This window comes from Nycticebus coucang, chromosome 8, assembly GCF_027406575.1.
Source record: "Nycticebus coucang isolate mNycCou1 chromosome 8, mNycCou1.pri, whole genome shotgun sequence".
Classification (NCBI taxonomy): domain Eukaryota; kingdom Metazoa; phylum Chordata; class Mammalia; order Primates; family Lorisidae; genus Nycticebus; species Nycticebus coucang.
Genome location: NC_069787.1, coordinates 62,184,911 through 62,195,685, shown reverse-complemented (window position 1 = coordinate 62,195,685; position 10,775 = coordinate 62,184,911).

Sequence of the window (10,775 nt, the reverse complement as noted above, 5' to 3'; positions counted from 1 at the left end):
TTTGGTATAATGAGGGTGAGAGATGATTTGCATCACTCCTAAGATTGCGAAGTCACAGTCAGACAAAAAATTGTTTGAAGAGAATGCCTCCACAAAGTTACAGCTGGCAAAGGGAAGCCTGGCTATTTAGACCCCAGGAAAATATATTCTTTCTGTTCTCAAGAGAATACACTAGCATCTTCCTGAATCTAGCTTGAAAAGACGCAAGCTCATTCTCTAGTCATTCAAAAAGGATGCAATTTTCCAGTGACAATAAGGGCTATTAAATGTGCCAGTTGGAAATGAGAATAATGTGTGGCTCACCCTGCCAAACTCCAAATCAGGATTCTTCCTTAGTATCAATGAAACTGGTGATGCCATTTATTTCTGCACATTTCTAATAGTTTATTTATATGTATCATTAGATTTTATAGATATATTTAAAGTAAAATATTGGCATATGAAATATCTTTGACCTAAAGTGGCATTTTTAAAGTCATAATTGATAATGAACACGTGAATCTGAAGTTCTTTGTAAGAATTGCTTTTGTTTCAAAGGTCTTTTTTCTAGCCAGGCGTGTGGTGGGCACCTATAGTCCCAGCTACATGGGAGGCTGAGGCAAGAGAATCGCTTGAGCCCAAGAGTTGGAGGTTGCCGTGAGCTATGAAGGCACAGCGCTCTATCAGGGGCGACAAAATGAGACTCTGTCTCAACAAAACAAACAAACAAACAAAAAGGTCTTTTTTCCTCAAAGGTACCACAGACATACAGAAGAGGACACTTTTCAAAGCAATGGAAGATTGGGTTTGAAATGTTCAATATTAACATTGAAGAGTCAGTTCCTGAAAGGTTCGAGGGAGGACATTATATGACTTGGGAGGTGCTGGGGGTTGTTTATTTTTTGTTTTATGGTAGAGCTCTCCATGATGGAGCATTTCAGCCCATGCCACTTATCAAGTCAAGCTTAACACAGGAGGCCCCAGTGAATGGGATCCCTCCAGCATACTTGAAAATTAAGACTTAGAAAATGACACTGCAGAGGAACTGGCATTGTTGAAGCCATGTTATCCGCCTCACTTCCAAGTCAGGAATAATTATAGAAAGTTCCATTGCTTTCAACACTAGGTTTAGCATACCCTAGAACCACCAAAATCGGAGGTGAAAAGACTTTAATCTGAAGGATCACTGACAGTGGCATACCTGTTCATTGGCATATCAATTTCCTTTTAATACAAAATAGGATAAATATTCTAGTAAGATCATATGGCTACATATACTGCTCTAGTATCTTCTTGACACTTGTAGTCTTCATTTTAAAATCAGTCTTATTTTGCACCAAAATTAAGCAGAAGACACAAGGAATTTCCATATCCCTCAGATACACAGAACCTCCCCTACTATCAACATCCTTTATCAAAGAGTATTTTTTTATTTTTTGGTGTGGAAAGCATGAAACAGAATTTATGGATGAAGAGAAAGGTAGGTTTACAGAGTAAGAGTAAGATACAGGCTCACAGAGCAAGGTATGTTTTCCATGGACAGTGACTGGGCCTCCACGGCCAGAGCAAGAAGGCAAAGAGGCAGAGCCGCCTGTGCATTACCGCAGAGGAACCTACACTGGCATCATCGACTTTAGTGTTCTCCATTCTGTGAGTTTAGGCAAATGCATAATTACGTGTGTCTACCAGTGTAGGGTAACAGCATCTCACTGTTGTAGAAAACTAGATTTTCATCACTAGGTATGAGGTAACCTGTAGCTTCCTTGTAGATGTTCTTTTTTAAGGTTAGGAAGGTCTCCTCTCTTTCTTATTGTCAGTGAATTTTTACAAAATAATAAAAGTACTTTAAATAATAAAATGTTATAAATTGAAGTATATAAATATGCTCAGTGTCTGAGCCAAAATTTATGTTCTTAAACGTGCTTGGATATGCTTGGCTCTCTGTTTTGTATAAACCTTACACATTTTATATGACCCAGTTTGGGTACTGCTTTCCATTAATTATGTGTATATATATATTTTTGAGACCGAGTCTCACTCAGTCACCCTGGGGTTGAGTGCTATGGTGTCACAGCTCACAAAAACCTCAAATTTTGGGGTTCAATTGATCCTCTCGTCTCAGCCTCCCAAATAGCTGGGACTATAGTCACCTGCCAGGACACCCTGCTAGGTTTTTTTTTTTTCTCTATGACAAGGTCTTCCTTTGCTAAGCCTGCTTTTGAGCCCCTGACCTCAGGCAACCCACCCACCTTGGCTTCACAGAGTGCCAGGATTACAGGCCTGAGACACTGTACCCACCCCCTCTAAATATTTTCTTGATCACTTTGGCTTACACTGACCCTCCTGCCGTCTCTAAAAGCAGTGTTAATTACATAATAATTATGCATATTTATGGTACATAGTGATAGTTTGACACATACACATATATATGGTACATAGTGATAGTTTGACACATAGTAGTTAAATCAGTGTAATTTTGCTGACACTTGTATTTTTTTACATCATGATTGGGTGTTGAATTTTGTCATACACTTTTTCTGCATTTTTTGATACAGTCATGTGATTTTTCTTTAGGTTGTTGATGCAATGGTTTACATTAATTGATTTTCGGGTGTTGAATCAGGCTTACATAACTGGAATAAATACTATTTATTCATGGGATATAGTTCTTTACATACATTGTTGGATTCAAATTTTTAGCATTTCCTTAAGGATTTTCACATCTATTTTCATGAGATACATTGGTCTGTAGTTCTTTTTTCCTGTAATATCTTTGGTTTGGGTAATAGGGTAATGTTGTCCTCATATATTGAGAAAGAAACTATGTCCTCTACCTTTATCTTGTGAAAGAGATTATAGAGAATTAGTATAGCTAATTTAGCTGTTTGGTACTCTACACCAGTGAACCCATCTGGGCCTAGTGCTCTCTTTTGGGGGAAGGTATTATCATTAATTCATTTTACTAGATATATGCTATTCAGATTGTCTATTATCTTCAGCAACAACAAATAGCCAGGCATTGGGGCAGACGTTTGTAGTCCCAGCTACTTGGGAGGCTGAGGCAAGAGAATTGCATAAGGACAAGAGTTTGAGGTTGCTATGAGCTGTGACGCCACAGCACTCTACTGAGGGTGACAAAGTGAGATCCTGTCTCAAAAAAAAAGAATAAATTAATAAAATAAAATACATACATTTGGCCAGGTGCAGTGCCTCACTCCTGTAATCCTAGCTCTCTGGGAGGCCGAGGTGGGTGGATAGCTTGAGCTCATGGGTTCGAGACTAGCCTGAGCAAAAAGTGAGACCCTATCTCTACTAAATATAGAAAAAACTGAGACAAGAAGATTTGTTGAGCCCGAGGTGGAGGCTGCTGTGAGCTATGATGCCATAGCACTCTACCCAAGGTGACAACTTGAAATTCTGTCTAAAAAAAAAAATTTTTTTTTCTTCAAGGCCTGGTGCAGTGGCTCACACCTATAATCCTAGCAGTCTGGGAGGCTGAGGAGGGTGGATTGCTTGAGCTTAGGAGTTGGAGACCAGCCTGAGCAAGAGTGAGACCCATTCTCTACTAAACTTAGAAAAATTAGCCAGCTGTTGCACTGGGTGCCTGTGGTCTCAGCTACTTGGGAGGCTAAGGCAAGAGGATCTCTTGAGCCCAAGAGTTTGAGGTCACTGTGAGCTATGACATTGTGGAAGTCTACCCAGAGCAACAGAATGAGACTGTGTCTCAACAACAAAAAACCTCAGTTTTCTTCAGTCTTTTAGCTGTGATCACTGGGTTGTTCTCCCTAAAAGGAGAACTGTCATTTACTCTTAAATAAGACACTGTGTAGTATCACCTCTACTGATATTTTGATTTTTGAGTCATACCTTTAACAGAACTTAACCCAATCCCAACAGGAAACATTTTTCCTTCACTACAGAACTGTGTATGGAGCAGCTAATGAGTCAGTCTGAGAGAAATGGAATGTACTCAGTCTATGACTCATTCCCTATAATTGAATTATATTTGACCACTACAAATTATGGGCTCCATACTGGTCTTTATGGGGAAACACAAAATGTTATTCCCTTATCACAAACATTTAGGGGAAAATAGCCAATTTAACACAGAATTTCTCAAATATACTTCTGTATATTACAAAACAAAAGATTGGTGGTAATCCAATTCAGACATATAACACTCTTCTAGGGATGTTCAATACATCAAAATAATGAAAGGCAGGTCAGGATTCAAAAACTTCATTTTTTTTGAGACAGAATCTCAAGCTGTTGTCCTGGATAGAGTGCTGTGATGTCACAGCTCACAGCAACCTCAAACTCTTGGCCTTGAGCAATTCTCTTGCTTCAGCCTCACAAGTAGCTGGGACTACAGGTGCCCACCACAACAAAAAATAGTGCCCGGCTATTTTTGTTGTTGTTGTTGAAGTTGCATTGTTCTTTTAGCTGGTCTGGACCAGGCTCGAACCCACCAGCCTCAGTGTATGTGGCCAACGCCCTACCAACTGAGCTACAGGTGCTGCCAGGATTTATAAATATCATAACTATCACTTCCACTTTCAAAAAAGGGCCTTACTCCTTCTCCCAATGTATTGCTTGTTTGTATAGAACACAGCCAAGTAAATGAAAGCTCCTAAAATACAATCAGCCAAGTTATGTCAGTATTATATTAACTCAAAGTTTGTTTTTAAAAGCATACGAGGCATATAAACAATACTAAAAGTGAGACAGGGAATTCTATTGGGTTGGTGTGGCAGATTGCATTTCCAACAATGGCTACATTCTCTCCGACCCCAGATGGCCCTTCATACAATTTGACTTTAATAATCTTTCCATTGGGAGGTGGGACTTATGTTCCCTCCCCTAGAATCTAGGCTATCTTGTGATTATAGTGGAAGTGATGCTATGTGAAACCGAAGGCTAATTTATGAAAGTTGACAGCTTCCACCTGGTTCTCTTTTGGGGTATTTGCTTTTGGCATCCAGCCACCATGCTGTGCAGAAGCACAGACTACATGGAGAAAACACATATACAGGTGCCCCGTCTGACAGTCCCAGCTAAGGTCAGGCCAACAGCCCAAATCACTGCCTAACATGTGGTTGAGTGAGCAGATGATTCCAGCCCCGGACACTGAGTTGCCCCTCAAACTTCCCCAAAAGAAATCATGAAACAAAGACAAGCTGTGCCCTACATCCTTTCTGAATTTCCAACGCCATCGCTCATGAGATGCCAGGAATATGTCTATCTTTCTGGATTTTGTGAGATATTCTGCTACTCAAGTAAGTTAGAGGTAGTTTATTGTGCATCAGCAGTAACTAAGACACCCATTCTATGCTGGGGGGTGTGGCAGATAGCTTCCATTTGTCCCCCAATTCCCAGATAGATTTCTCTATCTACTCCTCTCCACCAAGTGCTCTTCCCATGGAGGCTGACCTCCATTAGTGGGCTGTGCCATCTATGGTCCAGTTGTTAGCCACCGGAGAGGGCTTTCTCCCTGAGAAATCGCATCAGGGTGGCCGTGGGCCTCAACTCCAAATATTCCTGCTGTCACAATAGCCCTCTCTGAGCTTGGATTGTGGCTGTTTCCTCTCATTCTTTGATGTCTAGCAGGGTACTTGCTACCACAATTTTCCTGTTCTAGCCTGTGATTCCCTCCTACTTGCACATGACTTTGTAATAAATCCTATTGTAGAAGTATGTCTAAAATTATTCTGATTGTGCTATATATTTCCTGTTAGGAATGACGGACACAGCTGATGGTTGTTTTATTTCGATTTTCCATTTCAACCCTTATAAAAGCCACTTACCTGAATTTCTTTAATGGCACTTTAATCATTATTTAAATTCTTTTTTTTCTTTTTTCTTTCTTTCTTTTTTTTTTTTTTTTTTTTGAGACAGAGTCTCAAGCTGTCACCTGGGTAGGGTGCTGCGGCATCATAGCTCACAGCAACCACCAACTCTTAGGCTCAAGAACTCATCTTCCCTCAGTTTTTCTATTTTTGTAGAGATAGGGTCTCACTTTTTGCTCAGGCTGGTCTCAAAGTCGTGAGCTCAAGCAATCCACCTGTCTCGGCCTCCCAGAGTGCTAGCATTACAGGCATGAGCTATAGCACCTGGCCTAAAGTCTCTTTTTTTTGTTTTTATTTATGGATTTATCTTTATATACCCTTCCTTTTTAAATGTCTTACATGTAGTAGATACTCAATATATTAGCTGATGAATGTAAATGTAGATACTTGCCAATCACAAGGCATCCATAAAGATAAAGGTGAAATTAATTAAACACATTTTGCTGAGAATATTTTCTTTCTTTTTTTTTTTTTTTGTAGAGATAGAGTTTCACTTTATGGCCCTCGGTAGAGTGCCGTGGCCTCACACAGCTCACAGCAACCTCCAACTCCTGGGCTTAAGCGATTCTCTTGCCTCAGCCTCCCAAGTAGCTGGGACTATAGGTGCCCACCACAACGCCCGGCTATTTTTTGGTTGCAATTTGGCCAGGGCTGGGTTTGAACCCGCCACCCGCGGTATATGGGGCCGGCGCCTTACCGACTGAGCCACAGGCACCGCCCCTGCTGAGAATATTTTCTCATGATGTAACATGCACAGATTTAAGTTAAAGATGTATTTAAAATGGAGATAACTTGGAAAGTATGTCCCACAGACTGATAAAACCCAATTTAAAGAAATAGCACATAATAAGAATGAACAGACAATTTTTGGTACCTTCGCATGCATAGAAGTAAGTTACCCCATTAATAGACATTTGGTAGGAGAGGTGAATATTAACTGTGGATACTGGGCCACAATCCTATTCCCAAGCCAGATTGGATTTTTGTTTTCCCACATAATTGTTAACACTATCCCTTTTCAATCTTAAATGTGTACTGATTTTGGGTGATAAATAATTGAATCACTTTAGTTGTAAAACTTTGTCTGTGGACTTGAGATTGTGGAGGGAGGCCCTAGGTTTTTGGAAAAGAAGACAGGCTGACTTCAGTGCTAGAAGTGAAGGAGGCATGATGGAACCAAAAAGATTAAAGTGGAGACTCAAAATAGAATTTTAGGTCTGTGAATTAGCTGTCCCCTAAACACTGGAGCAACCTGGAGTGCCAGAAAACATTACTGTTATATTAGCATCAGGAAGATTGGAAGAGGACGCTAACATAGTGCCCTAAATTTTGGGGATTTTTGTAAAGTCTCTATAGTTGATATCGTATGTACTGCTAAGCTTCCGCCATAAGTAGGTGGAGACTGGTCTCTGCCATGCACAGCTATCACTCAAACACTGTGAAGACAGAAAGCATTTATTTTAGAGTAGCTAAATATTTAGAGTAGCAAAATTTATCAGAGTAGCTTACACGTCAGTCTTTGCTCTTAGTTATGGTACCGGAAGACCCTTATGTCATCTTCATCTCTAGAATAAAATTCCTCTTATTTTTTAATCACATTTCCCATCTTTCAAGATTATGGGCAAAATATGGCTTTCAGACACATTCATATTGAGATTGCCAAAGAAATGGAATTCATTCTTATAAGGTTATTATGAGATTTTTGCCTTATATCCTAGGGTGTAAGCCTTTCTTCCAAACACCACCACATAACAGAGCAGAGGCAGCTGATACTGTCTTGCCTCTGGCTTGAGAACAACTGTTGACCTTGATCATAATTTGGCTCATTTGTATATACAGCTCTGGGGATCAAGGAATTAAAAAACAACTGAAAGTAGGTAGAATATATTTGGGCCATCTAGGGTTAATATTTTTGTTCTGATGGGGTTTTTTTTGTACAATCAGGTACAAACATAAACAGTTCTGTGGGACTGGTTTACTTCTTTATCTGTAACCACATAGGCAAAAGCCTAACTATTTTGATTTTTAATTCATCTTTTTAAACATTAGGAAAATTTTGTGTAAACTAAACACATCACAGATAGCACCACCATAGGCAGCTGCTTACTCTGAATGGAACAGGTTTTTATTACTATTTGCCAAGGCTTCCGGTCCAGGCATTCACAAAATAGTTCAGTGAGTCTTAGTTTTAAAATTGAGATAATGCCCAGGCATTTATTTGTGACTGTAATCAGTAAGAGTTATACTGGATATCATTTCAAGGCAACTAAATTTAAATCCTTGCTCTAGAATTCACCACATGCTCTTGAATAAGACCCTCAACTTCTTTGCATCTCAATTTCCTCACTCAAAGCTTGCACTGGAAGTTGCATGATATATTGTACCTGATTGCATACAGCAAAGAGCTAGAAAAGTTGCAAATCTTTAAATGTTATTTCAATCTATCCTTAATGCTTTTTTGTGGTTTCAAGTTAGTTACTAGATAATAGGCAGGGAGTTCCTTGCCTTTAGATACTGATCCTTACTGTGGCCCTAACACAGTGACCAACACACAGGTAGTCGTTACAATTTTGCTCAAGGACAGAAGGAGGGAGGGAAGCAAGAAAAGCAGACACCATCATGCGATGATGAAAAAGTCTATAATCAGAAACTTGTGTGACGTCCAACAAAGAGAGTTGCAATTATGTTGTTATGTGGATTGAGGGTTTGCTGTGTCTTTTAAAAGTAGAGTTTAATGATGATATTTTAGAATTAATTTCTTTATTCAACATTGTACAAAACACTCCTCTAGATTTTACTCAGAAAAAAAATGCAGAGTTTTATTGAAATCTTTTGTCATTAGCTCAAAGAAAATCATTATAAAGCAGGATTGTCCTACTGAGCTTGTGTCATGTCCCAATTATTGCTTAATAAATATTTATAAGGCACAGCAGTGCCTTGTGCCTGTAATCCCAACATTTGGGGAGGCTCAGGCTAAAGGATTGCTCAAGGCCAGCTGTTCAAGACTAACCTGAGGAACATAGTGAGATTCCATATCTACAAATAATAGAAAAACAACCAGTATCTGTAATCCCAGCTACTCAGGAGACGGAAGGAGGAACATAGAGTTTGAAGTCGGAAGTTTGAGGGTGCAGTGAACCACTGAACTCTACCCCAGGCAACAGAGAAAGACTGTCTCTAAATAAATAAATAAAGTTGGAGAAAGATACACAGATCACTGTGAAAGTTTTGAGACAGATTATGTTACAGTCCATTATCTCACTTCCAAGAAATGCATTCGACAGTGTCCTTTCTGATTCACCCATGCAAGTTGCAACTTGCTCGGCTAGTTCCTAACCTAGGAATTGGTTATGGCCTAATCATTTGAATAATTTGTACTGCTCAATTAATCTATTTTTCACAAGCACATTACTGTGTATATGTGGTAGTTGGTTCCAAAGCCAAACCACAGAGGCTTGTTTAATGGCTAATGCACCTAAAATAGTCTTTGTGTTTACAGGGCAATGTGGTCAAGGTTTCCCCAGGGGTTGCAGGAACCAGGTCTGTCTTTCTAGATGCTGTGAAGTAGGAAATTGCTTTCTCCTTTCTAATTCTTTCAATTCCCATCCAGCAGGGAGGAAGACATGCTTACTGGAAGATCTTGGCATAAAACATTTGGCCTTGGACTGGATTTAATGGGGATAAAAATTAGAGAACACATTTCTGGCATAGGAAAAGGATGGGAGATGATGAATAACTCTAATGAAGCATGTATCATAATATTGAGACTATTAACCTTTGATTCCTCCTTCAAAATTCTTAAGTTTTGAAGAAAAAAATACCCCCCACACCATCTAGCATAAATTTTATCTATAATTATTTAATTATGTATTCTTTTAATCACATAACTTAAGAGTTACAAGAAATTAGCAATTTTGTAATATAATTGCAAATAAATGATGTGTGTTTTTCCTGATGGTCTCCACATCAAAGCTTTCTATAATAATGTCAACTTCACAAGGAGCAGAAAGTGACCTTTCCTTAACTTCACAGGGAAAGACTCTCGCTAGGACAACTCCTATTGACTCTACTGAGCTATTGAGCAGAGGACAATTCTCTTACCTCTGCAGATATTAACCCCTAACTCTGAAATCAGAGAAGTAGACCCATTATCAGCCCTGAATTCGCATCTTCTTAAATGTTCTATTTTGAAAAAAGAACCGGTTCACTTTAGTTCTCAGACTTTGTGCTCGGGTTGGAAGCTCACGTAGCAAGGCTACCATCTAGTGTGCCATAGGCTTCATTACATCTTGAAAAGAGGTGGGGGGGAGGAGGGGAAGAATCAGAACAGAATCGCAGTTTGCATGCTTGCCAACACACTATTACTATTAGCTACATTAGGAAGGTTTTCCGGTGATTTTAGGATGCTAGAGGATCAAAGCTCACTTGCAGAGTCCCCAGTTTCCACTGCATTTTATTTACTAGGATTAAAGATATCTCTAAACTACCGCCTTCATATTTGGGACACTTTGCAGGATCAGAGGAATACATGCAGGCATAGCCTTAAGCTCTGATTTGTGAGAGAAATCAGGATTGCTGAAATTAGATTGTGCACACAAAGATCAGACTCACAAGAAGTATTCCGGATTTTCTGGCAATTTTCAAACCAATTTAAACAGCCTATATAAATAATGTTGGCATCTTGAACTACTCATGGCTTGACAAGGTATAAGTGAATTCACACCAAAGGCTCCCACAGAGAGAGCTTTAGCAAAGAGGAAGCTTATAATGGTAGGTAAAAAGCATGGGTTTTTAAAGCCAGACTGCCTGGCTTGAAACTGCCTGGGTTGAAATCTTGGCTTCCCATACTCGATAGCTGTATAGACTGTGAAAGTGGTACCTAATGACTACCTGCTTCAGTTTCACCATCTGTAAATGGGACTAGCATTAGCAGTTAGTCACACGGATGCT